Source organism: Crocuta crocuta, unplaced genomic scaffold (assembly GCF_008692635.1).
Source record: "Crocuta crocuta isolate KB4526 unplaced genomic scaffold, BGI_CrCroc_1.0 scaffold687, whole genome shotgun sequence".
Classification (NCBI taxonomy): Eukaryota; Metazoa; Chordata; class Mammalia; order Carnivora; family Hyaenidae; genus Crocuta; species Crocuta crocuta.
Window position 1 is genome coordinate 1,184,081 of NW_027530182.1, and position 18,916 is coordinate 1,202,996.

Sequence of the window (18,916 nt, forward strand, 5' to 3'; positions counted from 1 at the left end):
TTATACAAATGTAGAAATTGAAATAAGCATACAGATATAATTAACCTAAAGTCAGTTTGCTAACACATGGTGAAGACAGGACTTGAATTAAGATTTTTTTTTTTTCATTTCAGGGCTAAATTCTAAAAGAATGTGAAAGTTTGAGCTCTTACATCTTATTTTTCATTTTTTTATTTTTCTTAAGTTTATTTATTTTGAGAGAGAGAGCAAGAGCAAGCGGGGGAGAGGCAGAGAGAGAAAGGGAGAGAGAAAATCCCAGTCTCCATGCTGTCAGCTCAGAGCCCAATGCGGGGCTTGATGTGAGATCATAACCTGAGCCAAGATCAAGATTAGCGTGCTTAAGCTACTGAACTACCCAAGCACCCCTGAACTCTTACATTTTAAACAAGCAAAACCTTAAAATTATCCACTGGTTCAGACGATTTTACAGAAAACCGAATCCGTAACAAAATCTTGGCATGGAGTGTGAAGATACCACTGGTTTGGAGCAAATTGTACAAAGGTATCAAGGGGCATAGGACAAAAAAAAAGGAGAGGCTGGGACATTTACAAGAGCCGGCATTTTCTCTTCCTCTTCTTGACAGGAGGTGGGAGAGAGCCACTGACGAAGAAGAAGAGCTTTATCAAACACATCTAGAGGCTCAGTGTGTGAGAGCCAAGTGCTCCGTGTACTTGACAGCACAGATGTCTTCAGACTTGGCCAAACCTCAAAGATAGGTATCGGCCATCAGCCTCTGTGCCTTCAGTTCCTCAACTTTATCTTCACCACCCCGGAGATCATGGCTAGTTCCAACTGTGATGATGAGAGCAGTGAGACATGGTGGCATGTTCAGGATACCTCTGTACACAGACGTTTTATGAAGATGCAGGACTCACCAGAGAAAAGCAAACTAAGAATACATCTGCTTGAGTATAGGATGGGGGGATAATCTGTCATCTTCTTGCCCAGCTGTATCCACAAGCCCAGATTCGCCAGTTTTTCATCTACCACAACATTGGCAGAAAAGTTGCCAAAGTGAGTGAGGCTGTATTCTCCAGAAAATGCATTAGTTGTGTCACTGATCGGTAGGCAAGTTTTAGCTATTGCTCCGATCACCACACGCTTAACGGCCTGCACATAGGCTACAGCACGGGGGCTCAGGGTGCAGGGTGCTGTCCAAGCTGCCTTGCCCTCCACGGGCTGAAAGCCAAAGTCCAGCAGTGACCACCGCCCAAACAAAAAGACTTGTTATTCCTACTTCCTGTGCCCCGCACTCAGTGGCTTCCTTCACTGACTACAGTGTGCAGAACTCATGCTCTTTCCTTTACCTGCCTTTGATACTCCGTTATGTGCTGTGTCTACTCTAACTTCACCCTGTAGATTCATAGCATTTCTTTTTTTAATATTGTTTATTGTCAAGTTGCTTTCCATGTAACACCCAGTGCTCATCCCAACAAGTGCCCTCCTCCATGCCCATCACCCATGTTTCCCTCTCCCCCCCCCCCCCCCGTCAGTTTATTCTCAGTATTTAAGACTCTCTATGGTTTGCTTCCCTCCCTCTCCTTAACTATTTTTTCCCCTTCCCCTCCTCTGTGGACCTCTGTTAAGTTTCTCCTGTTCCACATATGAGTGAAAACATATGGTGTCTGTCCTTCTCTGCCTCACTTATTTCACTTAGCATAACACCCTCGAGTTCCGTCCACATTGCTACAAATGGGCAGATTTCATTCGTTCTCATTGCCATGTAGTATTCCATTGCATAGATAAATNAGAGAGAAAAGAGAAAGAAGAAGAAAAAAACAACAAAAAAGGGAGGAGGGCAGCTCTCAAACAGGGATGGGCGTGGCGTGATCCAATGCCTCAGGCGGGAGCTCTGCCTGGCGGTTGTGGGGAGGAGAGTGACGGTGCTCCAGGCCCTTCTTGAACCAAGAGCTGCACCTCGCTCTTTTGAGGGTGTAAACTCCCCGTACCGGGGGCGCAGCCGAAGTTGGTTGCACTCTTCAACCCAGGCCAGTTCCAATCTCCAAATCCCAGTCCGCGCGCCCCGCTGAAGTTGCCTTATACACAGCGTCCCAGGCAACCCCCTCGGGCGATTCCAGGCCCCCTGCGGAGCTCTGGGGGCGGAGTCAGAATCGCTGCTTCCGTCTCTGGGTCGGGCTGGCGCGCATGGGCGGGGGCTTGCCCGCCGGGTGCTCTGAGCTGGAGTCCGCTGGAGTGAGGAAAACCAGGTCCCTCCATGGCTCATCACCCGAAACACAAACTCACAGGCAAATTTCCCAGTTTTTAGCTCTTTGCCTTCCCTCTNAAGCAGTTTGTGTGCTCAGTCCACCCCCCGGGACAAGTTGGCGTGAGGGGACCTGGTGTGCACGTATTTGGTGTGCACGGTCTTTCTATGCCCCGGGTGGAGGTTTTTCCCCCGAGCGGAGGTTTTTCTGTTTCGGACTCTCTCCTTTTCCCCTCTCACTCCCCGTGGAGGGTAGAGGGGGATCGTCTCCCACCCTGGAGTCTCCGATCCCGGCCCGATTTTATCTTCCCCGGTTCGCACTCACGTTAGAAGGCTCTCTCAGTGGATTCGGCGTCCTTTGTCTCCCAATCTCTCGGGTTTTGTAAGGTTTCCGATGGCTTCAGATCTTTTCCGTGTGATGTATGGGCGCGAGTGCAAGTACGGAGCTTCCTACTTCTCCGCCATCTTGTCGGAATCCTCAATGTCTTCGCTTTTAAAATGGGAATCATAATATCTATTCCTCTGACTTTTTGTGAGACAAAGCATCATTTGTAGATCCATTCATTTACTCGGTGCTAATTACTAAAAGTTAGTTCAAAGTCTCTCTTCTAATGGGATCAGTACCCTCCTCTTCATCTCTGCTGCAGCCTAAATTCCAAAGTGCAAAACTCTCAAGACCGTACTTGTGGACAATGCAGCCAGGGCAGGCTTATGTATGCGACCTTGAACCTCAGTTACCTTGTCGGCGGTCACACTAATATAATGCCCTCTAAAAAGCCCGCGATAACCATGTTCACAGCCATTAAACTTCAGGGATGCGATGCAAGCTCAAATCACATCTTCTTGATCCATTCATCAGTTGATGGGCATTTAGGCTCTTTCCATGATTTGGCTTTTGTTGAAAGTGCTCCTAGCATTATTCTTTAATCCCCACTTGGGATACAAGGCAGAGAGAAAAGCACATGAGTTCTGAAAGGAGACAGTCTTGGGGTTTAATCTCTCTTGCCACTTGCTCATTTGGGCAACTCAAGCAATAACAATAATTGCTCACATATATTGAGTGCTTAGTATGTTCCAGTGACGCTGAGAGCTTAAAATGTACTCATTCACTTAACCTTCAAGAAAGGAGGTAAATACAATTGATATTCCCCTTTGGTGGATGAAGGAATTGTGAGGATCTCTTTCCATATATGTAAAGTGATGACAGCCTCGTCCAATTGGTCAGGTTGTCATGAGGCTTCCGAGAGATGTTCTGTAGGAAGTGTCTAGCATCATGCCTGGAACATAGGAATGCTTTTCACCATTTGTCCTCTCCCCTTCCCCTCTCTCCCTGGAGCACAAAGACCACATCTCTAGTGCTTCTGCTCTCCCCGAGTCTGAGGCAGTGGTGAGCAAGTAGCAGGAACGTGTAAGTATTATCAAAGGTCAATTTGACAGATTGAAACTCTTCTCAAATTTGACCTTCGTGGGGCTCCTGGGTGGCTAAGTCGGTTAGGCATCTGACTTCGGCTCAGGTCATGATCTCATGGTTTGTGGGTTCAAGCCCCGCATCGGGCTCTGTGCTGACAGGTAGCTCAGAGCCTGGAGCTGCTTCAGATTTTGTGTCTCCCCCTCTCTCTGACCCTCCCCTTCTCATGCTGTCTCTCTCTCTCTCTCAGAAATAAAGAAAACATTAAAAAAAAATTTTTTTTTAATTTGGCCTTCACTTTAAGGTATGTGTGGGTGGCTCAGACAGTTGAGCATCCAACTCTTGATTTCAGCTCAGGTCATGATCTCACGGCTCGTGGGATCAAGCCCGGCATTGAGCTCCAGGCTGAATGTGAAGCCTGCTTGGGATTCTCTCTCTCTCTCTCTCTCTCTCTCTGCTCCTCACCTGCTTGTGAACGCTCTCTCTTTCTCTCTCTCTTTCAAAATAAATAAATGGTTTTTTTAAAATTTGACTTTAACTCCTCTTTCATCAAAGATACCAAGCATACAGTGGCACCTGGGTGGCTCAGTCAATTGAGCATCTAACTCTTGATTTCAGCTCATGTCATGATTCCAGGGTCATAAGACAGAGCCCGCATCAGGCTCCATGCTGAAGGGTGGAGCCTGCTTAAGATTTTCTCTCTCTCCTGCTTATACTCTCTCTCTAAAATACATTTGAAAAGAAAGACACCAAACATATAGATGCTAACCTTTGTCATTTTCTCTGAATGCCACTACTCAGGCAAAAGTAGCCAGTGAAGTAGATAACCTTTGCTGGAAATAAGAACCAGTTGGTATATTCTACCTTTGTGTTCTGGATGCAATTACTAAAAATGGTAACTAAGAGCTGGATGGTGACAAGGTGTGAACAGGCTATAACTCAGTGCTTTGTTACCCTGGCCACAAAAAGAATCACTCGGGAACGTTTTTGAAAATATTGATGCCTGAAAAAGTACACATGTATTTATTCATGCCTGAATCCACTCCAGAGATCCTGATTTATTTGGTCTAATGCGGGGCCCAGGCATTTAACATGCTCAAACTCTACAGATGACTAATGTATAGCCAGGGTTACAAATAACTGATTTACCTATATACATGAATGGGAAATCCATTTTAGCCTGTCAAAGTATTATATGGTGTGGGAAATCTGTCTCCCTGCATATGATATCATTTAGACGGAACCAAATACAGCATCGTGAAATAACCATAGAAGGAAGTTGGGGAAAACATAATATGGAATAGACCTGCAAATGCATGGTTGTCACAGGAAATAAAGCGTAGTCTTGCACTAAGTATACACACACTTCAAAAGCTATTGTAAGACAGTATCTACTCAATACACCTTGATCAAGAACGTACTATGTGCCAGGAAGTGGGTTCACTATTAGCAGTATGAAGGTGGGTAATATGTGGTTCTTGGCCTCATGAACTCAGTCTGTCAAAGAAGAGAGAATGTAGAAAGTGTTTTTGTGGAATATGTACCCCATGTGACTGGGACAAAGAGGACAAAGCATCTTATGCCAAAGAGAGTCAGGAGAGACAAGGAGAGTTGTCAGCTGTGTTCGTTCATAAAGGATTGAGTAGGAGGAATTCACCAGGCCTTCTTCGATGGAAATGGCATTCCATTGAGGGACTGGCATGTGCAAAGGCAGTGACCTAGGAACTGCTGCAGTAAGATGTGTGTATAAGCGGTACTATCAGTCTGAGTTCTCCTACAGCAAGCATGAAAGACTGATGAAAGATCTGGGTCTTTCCATGGCATTTTGGAGTTTGGATGACAGCCAGCACCATCTAAGAGAACTTTGTGATGGCAGATATTAAGGGGATGGTCAAGCATGAGAGTGGATGAGAATTCCAAGGGCAGACTCAAATCCAAAGGGAAGGTCTTGGACCTGTATCAAAGGGTTGAGAAATCATTGTTTTAACTTAAATAAGTATTTCAATTCTGCCTCTTTTTTTTTAATGATTCTCAATTCTGACAACCTTTATGTGTTCATAGACCAATGTGCAGAGAGTGCAGAGAGCTTCCTGTAAATACCACACCCAAGGACGTAGAGAGATCATTTACGCTGCTGTACCTACTGGTAATATGGTTTACTCTTACTTAAAAGGAAAGCTGAACCTCTCCACCATTAAAAATCTCATTTCTGGGGTGCCTCGGTGGCTTAGTTATTAAGCATCCCACTCTTGACTTCAGTTCAGGACATGATCTCACAGTGTGTGGGATTGAGCCCCACATCGGACTCTGCACTGTCAGCCAGGAGCCTGCTTGAGATTCTCTCCATCTCTCTGCCCGCCCCCACTCTAAATAAATAAATAAATAAATAAATAAATAAATAAATAAATAAATAAATACATTAAAAAAAATCTTATGTATGATCCACCCTTCTCAGCCTGCTCTTTACCCCTTGGACTATCTTGGTTTCAAACCTCCCAGCCACCAACCCCCATCCTCGTTTGCAGTTTTCATCATTGTGTTGAGCCTCGGCCTCAGCGCTCAGTCCTGTTTTGCTAGCTGCAAACTCTTGACAGAATCTCTCTCCACCTCACTGTGTCACCACAGGAAAACAGGGGGAGGTCCCCTCCCAAGGTGCCACCCTCACATGGTGACCCCAGCGGGCTGGCTCCAATTCCTGAAGTAGGTCAGGGAGAAGGGGGAAGGAAGAAAGGGCACCGAGTCTGGTGCCCCGGTTTCTGTCTTGGATGATTAGGTGGGTGGAGGTGGCAAGAGATGATGACTCCCCAGTGGGGAAACACAGGAGCACAGATCTGGGGAGGAAGTTCATGAGTCAAGTCTGAGGTTTGTTCATTTTGAAGAGTTTTATGTTTCCTTCCTGAAATCTGTCCAAAAATCAGATATAAGAATCTGATACATAGCCACCCAGTCTTCCTCTAGGAACTCTTCCTCCATGTCCCTTCTTCCCTATTGACTGTTCCTCTCAATTACTTCTGATTTACACTTGTCATCACACTTGCCAAACCTGTGTGAGCTGCTGAGTGTGGAGTTTGCCTCTGTCTTTGAACCCCACCATCAGCCAGGGCATGAAACCTATAGCGTGTATTACTAAATGAAGTGTGATAGATATAAATGAAAATTCACTGAACTGGTTACCATTAAGAGATCAGAAGTGCAGAGATTATGTTTGAACGAGGAGAAAAAGGGACACTTTTTCTATAGAAGGAAGAAAGGAAAGGTAATCTATAGAGTTGTCCCCAAAATGCTGACATTGTTTCACAGCCTTTAACAAATAAAGTTAAGGTTCATGATTCACTTTTATTAAGAAAAGTCCTAAATTGGCTGGTCACACATTTGTGAAACTGAGTCAGAATCAAATTCCTTCTGACCTGCTTTAAATGTATAAGCATGATGAATACAGTGCTTACTCCATTATTAGTACTCAGCAGGCATTTAATCTTGCATTTAGGAAGCTCCCAATTAACAATCGCTGAGTGAATGAAGAAAAAAAACTTTAGCTTGCCCTGGGGATATTGGCACTAAAGGCAGACAGTTAAAAGATAAACATATTCCAGTTAAATAAGTTTACTTTAACCAACTCCACATGCTTTCTTCTCTCGTGAAATTCCTAAAAGCTGAGTGAGAACCAGTGTTTTATAACTTACTAAAAGTGATAAGGAGTACATTTACATTTTAACGAGATTTAAGTTTAAAATTAAAATTTTAACAAGATAAAACTCACTAGTTAGTAGATCACTTCTTATTTACATAAACAGATAAAGAACATGCTGCAATAGGGCCTTCTATTCTGGGAAATATCTGTAATAACATTTTGAATCTCTTTTTGCTTGGACAAATTAGGGGTATAATGTATTATTATTTACAGAGGGATTTTTAAACGAACCTTTCCATATTTTTGCTTTATTTTGTTCTTACGTTACTCTTTATTGGCTTCCAGCTCTCCCTGTCATGGGTCGCATATAGCCAGATAGGGCAGGGACTTAATTTACAAGATAATGAATCCATATTCAACAGAAAAGTCAACCCACCTGTTCTGAGATGCCCTGAGAACATATTGCTGTGATGGAAACAGGTAAACCCAGATATATACAAACACCACTGTTCTCAGCTCAGTGATTAAGAGTCTCTTTACAGCTCCTTCACTGGGCATGGGGCTCTTTTCATGCCTGCAAATCACTGTCAAGTGGATTAAACGTTGCTCTTCTCTCATTAGGTTTTTAAAATTGAAAGGACTCCTTTTCTTATGACAAAGCAATGTTTTCCATTATAGAGAAATCTGGAAATGCTGATAAGTAGAACAAGAAGAGAAAAATGCCCCTGATGCCATTGGACTTCTTGCTTATTGGTCGACCACTGAGACAGGGATAGAGATAGACTGCTGACCGACACAGACAAGAAATGTTTGTCCAAAAACACTGGGGATAAAGACCCAGCAGTGAGTGTGCCCGGAGTCTAGTCCTGGTCTACATGTCATGGAAGCTATGAGTCCCAAGACCAGTTTCACTGCAAACTAGTGGCTAAGAGACATCCAAATGAGTGGCTGTATCTTCTAGAACTTTGCAATGTGTGGCATACAGTAGACACCCAATAAATGTTCAATGAAGAGTAGCCAAATTGTTTTAGGAGACCGTGCACCAATTCTCATAATGTTATCACAGGTCCACATACACTTTTAGTAATAATTCTTCTTCGCCGTAATTCTCTTCAGATTTTGCTTTTATTTCATAACCTCAGGATTATTCATTTTGGATAAAGCCAAAAGTCACTCATAGCTGTTAGAATTTCCTGGGAGGGTCCAAAAAGTTTCAGAGATGCCACACACCAAAAACGTGGGTCGATTAGACAAGATGGTCTGGTCTAATTAATCTCTTGTGCTTCCAGGATGAATTCCTTTTTTAAAAAAATTTTTAATGTTTATTTTTGAGAGAGAAAGAGAGACAGAGAGACAGAGAGACAGAGCATTAATAAGGGAGGGGGAGAGAGAGAGGGAGACACAGTATCCAAAGCAGGCTCTTGGCTCTGAGCCCTCGGCACAGAACCCAATGCAGGGCTCGAACCCACGAGCCATGAGATTATGACCTGAGCCAAAGTCGGACACTTAAAAGACTGAGCTACCCAGGCACCCCTAGGATGAATTCTTGATTGTCACAGAAGCTCTTCAACATGGATTCTGCCCAGGATTTTGACAACTTGGAGGTTTGGAACAATTCTGTCACAGACTTTACTACTTTTTTTTTTCCAGGTCACGGCAGAAAACCCAAGCCTACTTACTGCCTACTGTTTAAAAAAGCAATTTCTAAAAAATCGCTTTTTTTTCCAATTTCCTTTCAAATAAGAGAAGTATATTCTTGGCTGCTCTGTTTATCACTCAACTGAGTGGGAAAATCGTCACAGAAATATTTTCCCTAGGTTTTTTTCCCAAAAAGAAAAGTTTCTTTAAATTTAGCTCTTAAGGTTCATTTTACCATATAATTATGTAGTGTTCACTCCTGCGGGAGAAGAAGAAATAACTTTTCCTTCTATTGGAGTTAGTAAATCAGGCCCTGCAAATTAGACTGAAAAAAAAAATAGATTGACAGGAGAAAAAGATTGATTATGTATGCATATGGGTAGGGGTCTTACAGAAATGGAATGAAAACCCCAAAGAGGTAGTCAACACTGGACACTTATATACCATTTTAACAAAGGGCAATAAATTTTTGAAGAGGAGAGAAGGCCAAAAAAAAAAATTAGCTTCTATGGGCAGTAAATTGTGGAAAGGTAAATATATGGGAAAATTAATGGAAGATAAGTGTTATTTTCTTAAGATTTGTTTGTGCAGCCCATCTTGGTGCCCACTTTCCAACTCCTTATGGCTGTAAAACTTCCCCAGGAGAGGGGATTTGTGGCAGTCCTTATTTCTCAGAAGTTTCTGCTCTGAGACACAGGAAGCTCTGAGAAGACTTTTCTTTCTGCATCTATTGACTCTCAGCTGCCTTTGGCTCAAAATGAATATGCAAAGGTGGCATATTTGAGAGTGACTACTCTGATCCCTTTCACTCTCATAATTAATCATCTTTTTGAACACATGGAGCCTTAGAGAGCAGCTTTCTACAATGTCATAGACCTCTTTCTATCACCCTTTTTAAAAGCTCCCTATTTTCTTTCAGTTATTTCTGTTGGCTACAAACCTCTGCTTTTCAAGGTCTTTTTTTAAGTGTCAAGTGTCTTGAGGTTAATGTCACACAGAACTGTATATTCCTTCATTCAAGTATCAGTTCCTCACGGAACTCAATTACTCCTATCAATGATGAGTGTCCATTCACCGCAGAAGCTAGAGCAAAGCGGAGCAACCAGGGCGTGTCACACTCCCACCGTGACCACACCCCCCTGCTCTTTATAAACCTTGTAGGAAGCTTATTTCTTCAGCAGTATGACTTGAACTGGGAAACGCCATGCTATGCCAACAATTCTCAATAGCCTTTTTTTCCTCCCCAAATACCTTCATTTAGTTTCATTTCTACTACATCGTATTATGGCACAAAGATAACTATGAAGGACAAAAGGAGTCTAGCCTGGGTTGACTTTGCATGTAGCAAATCAGTTTGTAAGTACATTTCAGTGGCAGCAACAGCTCCTGATCATGAACATTTGTCCATGGACATTGCTCAAAATAAGAAGTAGCTTTACAGCTGCTCTTTAAGATGGCAGTATGAAAGGTGTCCTCAGAGAGTGGCAAAGAGGACAAGTCTCATAAACCAAAAGGCTTATACAAAAATCTCCTAAATTAAAAAGAAACCCGGGGCACCTGGGTGGTTCAGTCGGTTAAGATTCCTACTTCGGCTCAGGTCATGATCTCATAGTTCATCAAATGGAGCCCCACATTGGGTTCTCTGCTGTCACCTCAGAGCCTGCCTTGGATCTTCTGTCCCACCCCCACCCCGCCCACCCCTCTCCTGCTCACACTNAATAAACATTAAAAAGAAAAGTCATGATCGTGGTTACCTTTATAGGAGTAGGAAGGCTACATAATGAGATTTGGATGCATTATTAACTTTTATTTCTTAAGCTCCATATGGAGAAAGAAGAGGAAGGGGGAAGGATTTTAGGGGTACAGGGAACAAAAAGGCCAATATTGATTCAATGTCAGAGACTCTGATTCAATTGGTCTGGGTTGGAACTAGCTTTAGTTATTTTTTTTTCCATTAAATGTTTATTTTTGAGAGAGAGCGAGAGACAGAGTGAGAGCAAGGAAGGAACAGAGAGAGAGGGAGATACATAATCCAAAGCAGGCTCCAGGTTCTGAGCTGTCAGCACAGAGCCCAATACAGGGCTTGAACTCACTAACCTGGGAGTTCATGACCTGAGCCGAAGTCAGAGGCTTAACCGACTGAGCCACCCAGGCACCCTTAACTTTGGCTATTTTGGGTAACTATCCAAGAGCAGCTAGAGTTGAAATGGCTTACTTACTGAACAGAATAGCTGTTAACTTTAATTATGAAGGGAAAAAAATGGCCAATGGCACCACCATTTAAGTAATTTTGAGGACACCTGGATGGCTCAGTCAGTTAAGCGTCCTACTTCAGCTCAGATCATGATCTCTCAGTTTGTGAGTTCGAGCCCCGTGTCAGGCTCTGTGCTGACAGCTCAGAGCTTGAAGCCTCCTTCAAATTCTGTATCTCCCCCTCTCTCTGCCCCTCCCATGCTCATGCTCTGTCTCTCTATGTCTCTCAACAATAAATAAAAACAAAAAAAAATTAAAAGTCATTTTAACCATCTGTCATTCTTGCAAAAGCAAAAACAATCCATGTATGCATTTCTTTTTCCAAGTGTTTTAATTTTTTTTAAATAGTTTATTTATTTTGAGGCAGAGAGAAACAGAGCATGAGTGGGGGAGGGGCAGGGAGGGAGGGAGACACAGAATCCGAAACAGGCTCCCGGCTCTGGGCTGTCAGCACAGAGCCTGATGCGGGGCTCGAACCCACGACCCGTGAGATCTGACCTGAGCCGAAGTCGGACGCTCAACCGACTGAGCCACCCAGGCACCCCCCAAGTGTTTTAAATAAAGGGGCCTTAGTGGTCTGCATCAGGGGGCAAAATCAGTCTAAATTGGATACGTTATAGATTCACCAATGTGATTTAATACAACCAAAGTGAACAGAGCCCATTTGACAAAAAAGACTTCAACTCATGGCACATTAATCAGTGGGAACAACAGTTGTTCCAGCAGTTCTCATGCTTGGGAGGCTCCGGATTGGTAAAGGAGGAGGAACGATCATTTCCAGGGGTGGTGGACTAGAAGGAAGACATTCTACAGAGTTTTTAAAAATGTACTTACCTTGGGGCGCCTGAGTAGCTCAGTTGGCTAAGCATCCAACTTCGGCTCAGGTCATGATCTCATCTCTTGAGTTTGAGCCCCGCATCGGGCTCTGTGCTGACAGCTCAGAGCCTGGAGCCTGCTTCAGATTCTGTGTCTCCCTCTTTCTCTGCCCCTCCTCCAATCTTTCCCTGTCTCTCAGAAATAAATAAACATTTTTAAAAAATGTACTTACCTTTTATGAGGTTTCCAAACATACAGAAACCTCATATGTTTGTTCCTGTATACAGGAATGAGTATACAGACTGTTTCCTGGTTTTTGTGATTACAAGCAACCCGTTAATGCACATTTATGCACATGTCTCCTTGAGCACAGTTTCTTTCTATGATACGTACATAGAAATCGTTTTTTTGTGTGTGTATTGAAGGATATGAACACTTTCGACTTCACTAGACGTTGCCAAATTACTCTCCAAAATGGCATACAACTTTACACGTGCACAAGCACTGTATGAGAGTACTTAATGCTTCAATGCAAGTTACCAACCTTTAAAATTTTTTGTCTAATTTTGCATCTTTGAAAGTGTTGCCCATGAGGGGCACCTGGGTGGCTTAATTGGTTAAGCATCTGACTCTTGGTTTCAGCTCAGGTCATGATCAGATCGAGCCCCATGTCAGCTCAGAGCCTGCTTCAGATTCTGCCTCTCTGTCTCTCTGTCTCTCTCTCTCTGTCTCTCTATCTCTCTCTCTCAAAATAATAAACTTAAGGGACGCCTGGGTGGCTCAGTTGGTTGAACGTCTGACTTCAGCTCAGATCACGATCTCACAATTTGTGAGTTCCAGCCTCGCATCAAGCTCTGTGCTGACAGCTCAGAGCCTGAAGCCTGCTTCGGATCCTGTCTCCCTCTCTCTCTGCCTCTCGTAATCCCCCACTCACACTCTGTCTCTCTCTGTCTCTCAAAAATAACTGAACATTTAAAAAAATAAAAATAAATAAATACATAAATAAATTTAAAAATGCTATCTACGAAACACTATCAGATTTTTGGTTTTTTTGTTTTGTTTTGTTTAGCACTTCCTATTTACAAGTGGAGCTGGTCCTCTCTGCATACATTGATTTGCTTCTCTTGCTTTCTCTTTCAGAGATCACCTATTTATGTGCCCGGTTTTATAAAGTATATCTTTTCCTTTCTAAATTGATCTGTAGAAGTTCAATACGTATTCTGGATACTACCTATCACTTTCTCAAGTGTGTGAGTTTTCATGTCTTTGTCCTATTTGTGACTTATCTTTTCATTCATGTCTGAGGTCATTTTTGTCTGGGAATTTTCATTTTAATATTCATAATGGTCAAAACTGATGGTTACCAGAAGGGAGGTGGGTGGGAAGATGGTGAAATAGGTGATGGGATTAAGGAGGGCACTTGTGATGAGCACTGGGTGTGGTATGGAAGTGTTGAATCACTGTATTATACACCTGGAATGAATATTATACTGTATGTTAACTAATAGAATCTAAATAGAAACTTTAAACAATATTCAAAATGTTCAGTCTTTTCTTATATGTTTTATGCTTATTGTGTCTCATCTAAGAAATCCTTTCCTACCTTGAGGGACATAAATATATCCTCCTATATTAACTTCTAAATTTCCTGAAGTTTTTCACTTAACAATGAAATCTTAAATCCATCTACAATTTACCTGCTTGTGGTGTGAAGTGAGGATCTAATTTTCTCCCAAGCACATAAGGAATTATTCCAGCCCCTTTTACGGGACAGCTCAATGATTTATGACACTAACTCTGTTGCATGCAAACGGATCTATTTCTAGCCTTGCATTCCATTCTATTGGTCAAATTGTCCAGGTTGGTGCCAATATCATACTTTCTTAATATTATAGCTTCAAAATAAGATTTCATACCGGGGCACATGGGTGGCACAGTCGGTTAAGCATCCGACTCTTGATCTCGGCTCAGGTCATCATCTTACTGTTCATGAGCTCAAGTCCCATAGTGGTCCGTGCGCTGATGACACAGAGACTGCTTGGGATTCTTTGTCTCCTTCTCGCTGTCCCTCCCCCACTTATGCTCACTCGCTCTCTCTCTCTCAAAATAAGTAAGTAAACTAAAAATATACATTGATTCATACATACATACATAAAATTTCAAACCTCATTGGAACAAGTTCTCTCTTCTTCTTTAAAGAACATTAAAACATTGTTTCGATAAGGGAAGCAATTGCTATAATCAGTTTACAGCCTGGAGTTTTATAGTACATTAGGTGTTACAAATTGTTTCTACAGAATGCCAAAAGATTGGATATTTATTGTCATTGAAAGAACTGAAGGAAGAAGTCTTTACAGATGGTTTGCTAAGCTATCCTTTCCTTCATTAAATCCAGTGACAGGAAATTTACTTGTTCTATTTCTCTGAACTATAGACATTTCTAAATTTCTATTTTTGCATAGATGATACAGTCACATGGTTGAAAAGCTAGAAAGTAAGAAAATAAGGTGTATAGTCTCCCTCGCATAACCCCATCTGCCCAGCACCCTCCCCTCCATAAGTCATCACTTTTCTTAATTTCTTCGGTATCTTTCCAGAAATTCTTTCTGCCTGTTCAACAAATATAAATATGGATCTTATTTTTCACTTCTTTTTTTTTTTACTCAGAAAAATGTCCTCCACCTTTTCTTTCATGTATAATATACTGTAAGGCCCTTTGTACATCAATGCATAGACAATGTACTAATTACTTTCACATGTCATTTTATTTTACGTATGTGTGTGTGTATGTATGTATGTATGTGTTTAGCTTCCCTGCAACTGATAGACCTTTGGTTATTTTCAGAAAAACATTTCTTTTGGGGGGGTATTTATTTAGAGAGAGAGAGAATGGAGGAGGGAGCAGAGAGAGAGGGAGAGAGAGAATCTCAAGCAGGCTCCGCACTGTCATCACAGAACCCTATGTGGGGCTCAAACCCAGGACCACGAGATCATGACCTGAGCCGAAGTCAGATGCTTAACCGACTGAGCCAGCCAGAAGCCCCAACCTTTGGTTGTTTTCAACCCTTTGCTTTAGAAAGATTGCTGCAGTAATGATCCTTGTACAGACATCTTTTTCCTGTGGGTAAGAATATCTGTAGCATACGTTTCTAGAAGTAAAAATGCTGGGTCAAAGGCTGTAGGTATGAGTCATCTTGGTAGATGTTACTAAATCCTACCAGAGGCATTGAACCGGTTTATACTCCCATGAGAAATATATCAGAATGCCATTTCCACACAGCTGCACCCACAGAATATGTTATCAGACTTTGGGGGTTCTGCCAGGCTTCCAGATGTTCACATTCTTTTCTCCTTCTGTTGGATTACTAGTCTTTGTTTTCTCAGCTTCTAGAAGCTCTTTTTACTAAGAAGACTAATCCCTTGTCTATAATAGGGGTTGCAAATGTTATGCCCCAGTTGTCTGTCTTTTCATTTTATGCAGTTGGTTTGCTTTTGCTTTAATTTTCACGCAAACTTTGCTTTTATGTAATCAATTTATCCAACTTTTCTTTTATGGCTTCCGGATTTCAAGTCAGAGGTCGAAGGCCCTTTCTCACACCAACATTTTAAAGAATTCCCTTCTGTTTTCTTCTAGAACATTTTATGGTTTTATTTCTCACATTTAAATATTGTAGCCATTAACTATTATATCCAGGTATTTATCCTGAGATAAGGTGTGAGGTATGGTGCTAACTCCATATTTTTCAGATGCCGGTATTATGAGGCTTTATAATGCTTAATATCCCATATTGCTATCTTTTATCATTGCTTTTATTTTCAGGTTTTTCTTTTTTTTAATGTTTTATTTATTTTTGAGAGAGAGATAGAGACAGCATGAGCAGGGGAGGGTCAGAGAGAGAGGAAGACACAGAATCTGAAGCGGGCTCCAGGCTCTGAGCTAGCTGTCAGCACAGAGCCAGATGTGGGGCTAGAACCCACGAACCACGAGATCATGACCTGAGCTGAAGTCGGGCGCTTAACTGACCGAGCCACCCAGGCGCCCCTCAGGGTTTCCTTAATTTTTTTTTTTTGAGAGAGCAAGAGTGCATGCACAAGCGGGGGAGGGGCAGAGGGAAAGAGAGAGGGAAAGAGAGAATCTTAAGTAGATTGCACACTCAGCATAGAGCTCCATCTCACAATTGTGAGATCATGACCTGAGCTAAAATCGAGAGTCTGATGCTCAACCAACTAGGCCACAGAGGTGCCCCTTACTATTTTTTAATATACAATTTAGGATCAAATCTTCAAAACTAGGGGCACCTGGGTGGCTCGGTCAGTTAAGCATCCAACTTCAGCTCAGGTCACGATCTCACAGTCAGTGAATTTGAGCCCCTCATCAGGCTCTGTGCTGACAGCTCAGAGCCTGGAGCTTGCTTCGATTCTGTGTCTCCCTCTGTCTCTGCTCCTCCCCCACTCATGTTCTGTCTCTCTCTGTCTCTTAAAAATGAATAATTGTTAAAAAATTGTTTTTTTAATTTTCAAAACTAAAACATTTTCAACAAAATAAACTTATTGAGTTGCTCTCCCCCCTTTCTCTCAAAATAAATAAATAAACGTTAAAGAAAAACCAAACCAAAACAAAAAAACAGGGCATCTGGGTGGCTCAGTTGGTTAAGCATCCAACTTTGGCTCAGGTCATGATCTCATGGTTCGTGAGTTTTCCACCCTGAGCCACACGGAGCTCTGCTTTGGATCCTCTGTCCCCCCTCTCTCTGCCCCTCTGCAGCTCGTGCTCTTTCTCTCTCTCTCATAAATAAACAAACATTAAAAAAATAAATTAACTTATTGAAATGTTTGTTGGAACTGAATTAAATTTATAAACTACTTTAGGGACAATTATATTTGTGGTCCAAGTCTTCTTTTACATCTTTAATAATTTTTTCAAGTTTTCTGCCTATGGGTCTTGGACGTTTTGTTTTCTTTATTTTTGAGAGAGAGAGACAGAGACAGAGTAAGAGTGGGGGAGGGCAGAGAGAGAGAGGGAGACAGAATCCATGAAACAGTCTCCAGGCTCTGAGCTTCAGCACAGAGCCCAATGCAGGTCTCGAAACCATGAACCAAGAGATCATGAGCTGAGCAGAAGTCGGACACTTAATCGACTGAGCCACCCAGGCTCCCCAGAGTCTTGGGCATTTTTTATTTAGTTTATTCCTAGGTATTTTAATTTTGTTTTTGTTGCTATTATAAATGGGCTTTTTCTTCCTTTTGTCTGGCCGTGATGTGTATATATATGTAAAGCTACTAAGCTTGTACCTAACTTATTTATTTTATTGAGTAGTTTCTTGTTCAATTATCTTGGGTTTCTCAAGTTTACAATCATAACATCTACAAACAGTGATAGTTTTACTTTCTTCTTTCCAATTTTTATACTTCTAATTTCTTTCTGTTGTCTAAGTGCCTCAGCTAAATTCTTTGGCACCCTGTTACATACTAGTGGTGGTAACTGACATCTTTATCTTATTCCTGACTTTATTGGAAATGTTTCTAAGTTCTGCCATTAAGCATGAGGTTGACGGGGCACCCGGGTGGCTCAGTCAGTTAAGAGTCCAACTTCGGCTCAGGTCATGATCTCACGGTTTGTGGGTTCGAGCCCCGTGTCGGGCTCTGTGCTGACAGATAGCTCAGAGCCTGGAGCCTGTCTTTGGATTCTGTGTCTCCCTCTCTCTCTGACCCTCCCCTGCTCATGCTGTCTCTATCTCTCTCTCTCAAAAATAAATAAAACATTAAAAAAAAAAGAAAAAAAAGCATGAGGTTGGGTTTTAAACTGAGATCAATCTATTTTGCCATGTTAAGGAAATATCTATCTATGTTTATTTTATTCAGTATTTTTATCAAGCAGACTTTTTTAATTTGGTCAAATGTATTTATTTTCAGCATCTCTGGAGATAATTATACAATTTCCTCCTCAAATTAGTATGATGAAATCTATTAAAATATTACCAATATTGAAATCTCTCAAATAAACTCCTGCCCGTATTTCATTTCCTCCTGCTTTCTGGCCACAGCCTCCTTTTTCTCACCATCTCCTTCATAAGTTCTTCTATTTCTGCTTTTAGAGAAGCAATTTGTTTTATTTTTAAAAAATTCATAGCAAAATGTTTGGTGATTATTTTCATCATAATTTTTTGTTGTCTCTCCTCTGGTTAGTTTTGCTGCTGTTTCTCACCTTTCATAATTGCAGTGTCTTGGTTTTGGTGTCATGGCAGCTCCCTTTTTGTTACTCATTACGGAATGAGTTGTATTTCCCTGGCCCAGCTATTCGTAGTAATTGCTTTCAGAGAGTCTGTTTTGCTAGCATTTTCTGAGATGAGGTACTACTAAGCCATTGTATTATTTTCCATGTATCTTTGTTGCATGCCATGAAAACTTGCACCGTCTCCATTTTCCCCCCCCCACTGCTACACATTTCATATTTATAAAGGCTGGGGGCGTCTGGGTGGCTCCGTCAGTTGAGCGTCCGACTTCGGCTCAAGTCATGATCTCACGGTTCGTCAGTTCGGGTCCCACCTCAGTCTCTGTGTTGACAGCTCGGAGCCTGGAGCCTGCTTCCGATTCTGTGTCTCCCTCTCTCTCTTTGCCCCTACCCCGCTCGTGCTCTGTCTCTGTCTCTCAAAAATAAATAAACGTTAAAAAAAAAAAAAAAAGGCTGAACTACCTGGATTAGCTATGTTACCATGAATGAAGCTGTTTTCTTTTTTCTTTTTTTGCATTATGAAGATACCCATATAATTATCATCAGGTTTTTAATGATGGGTGGGGGAACAGTAGACAAATCTTGTTTTCTTTTTCAAAGTGGAAATAATTTTTTCCTCTAATTATAAAGCTAAATATTTTAATTTTTAAAGTGCAGACAATATGGAAACTTGGCTCTGTAATTCTACAATAAATAATTTATTCCTGTTCACATTTTGTTCTTCTAGGCTTTCA

General features: G+C 41.8%; 1 pseudogene; it reads right to left on the reverse strand.

The window, feature by feature from the left end:
* Positions 1-641: 641 nt before the first annotated feature.
* LOC144232275 (ras-related C3 botulinum toxin substrate 1 pseudogene) lies at positions 642-18,214 on the reverse strand (annotated as a pseudogene).
* Positions 18,215-18,916: the final 702 nt, after the last annotated feature.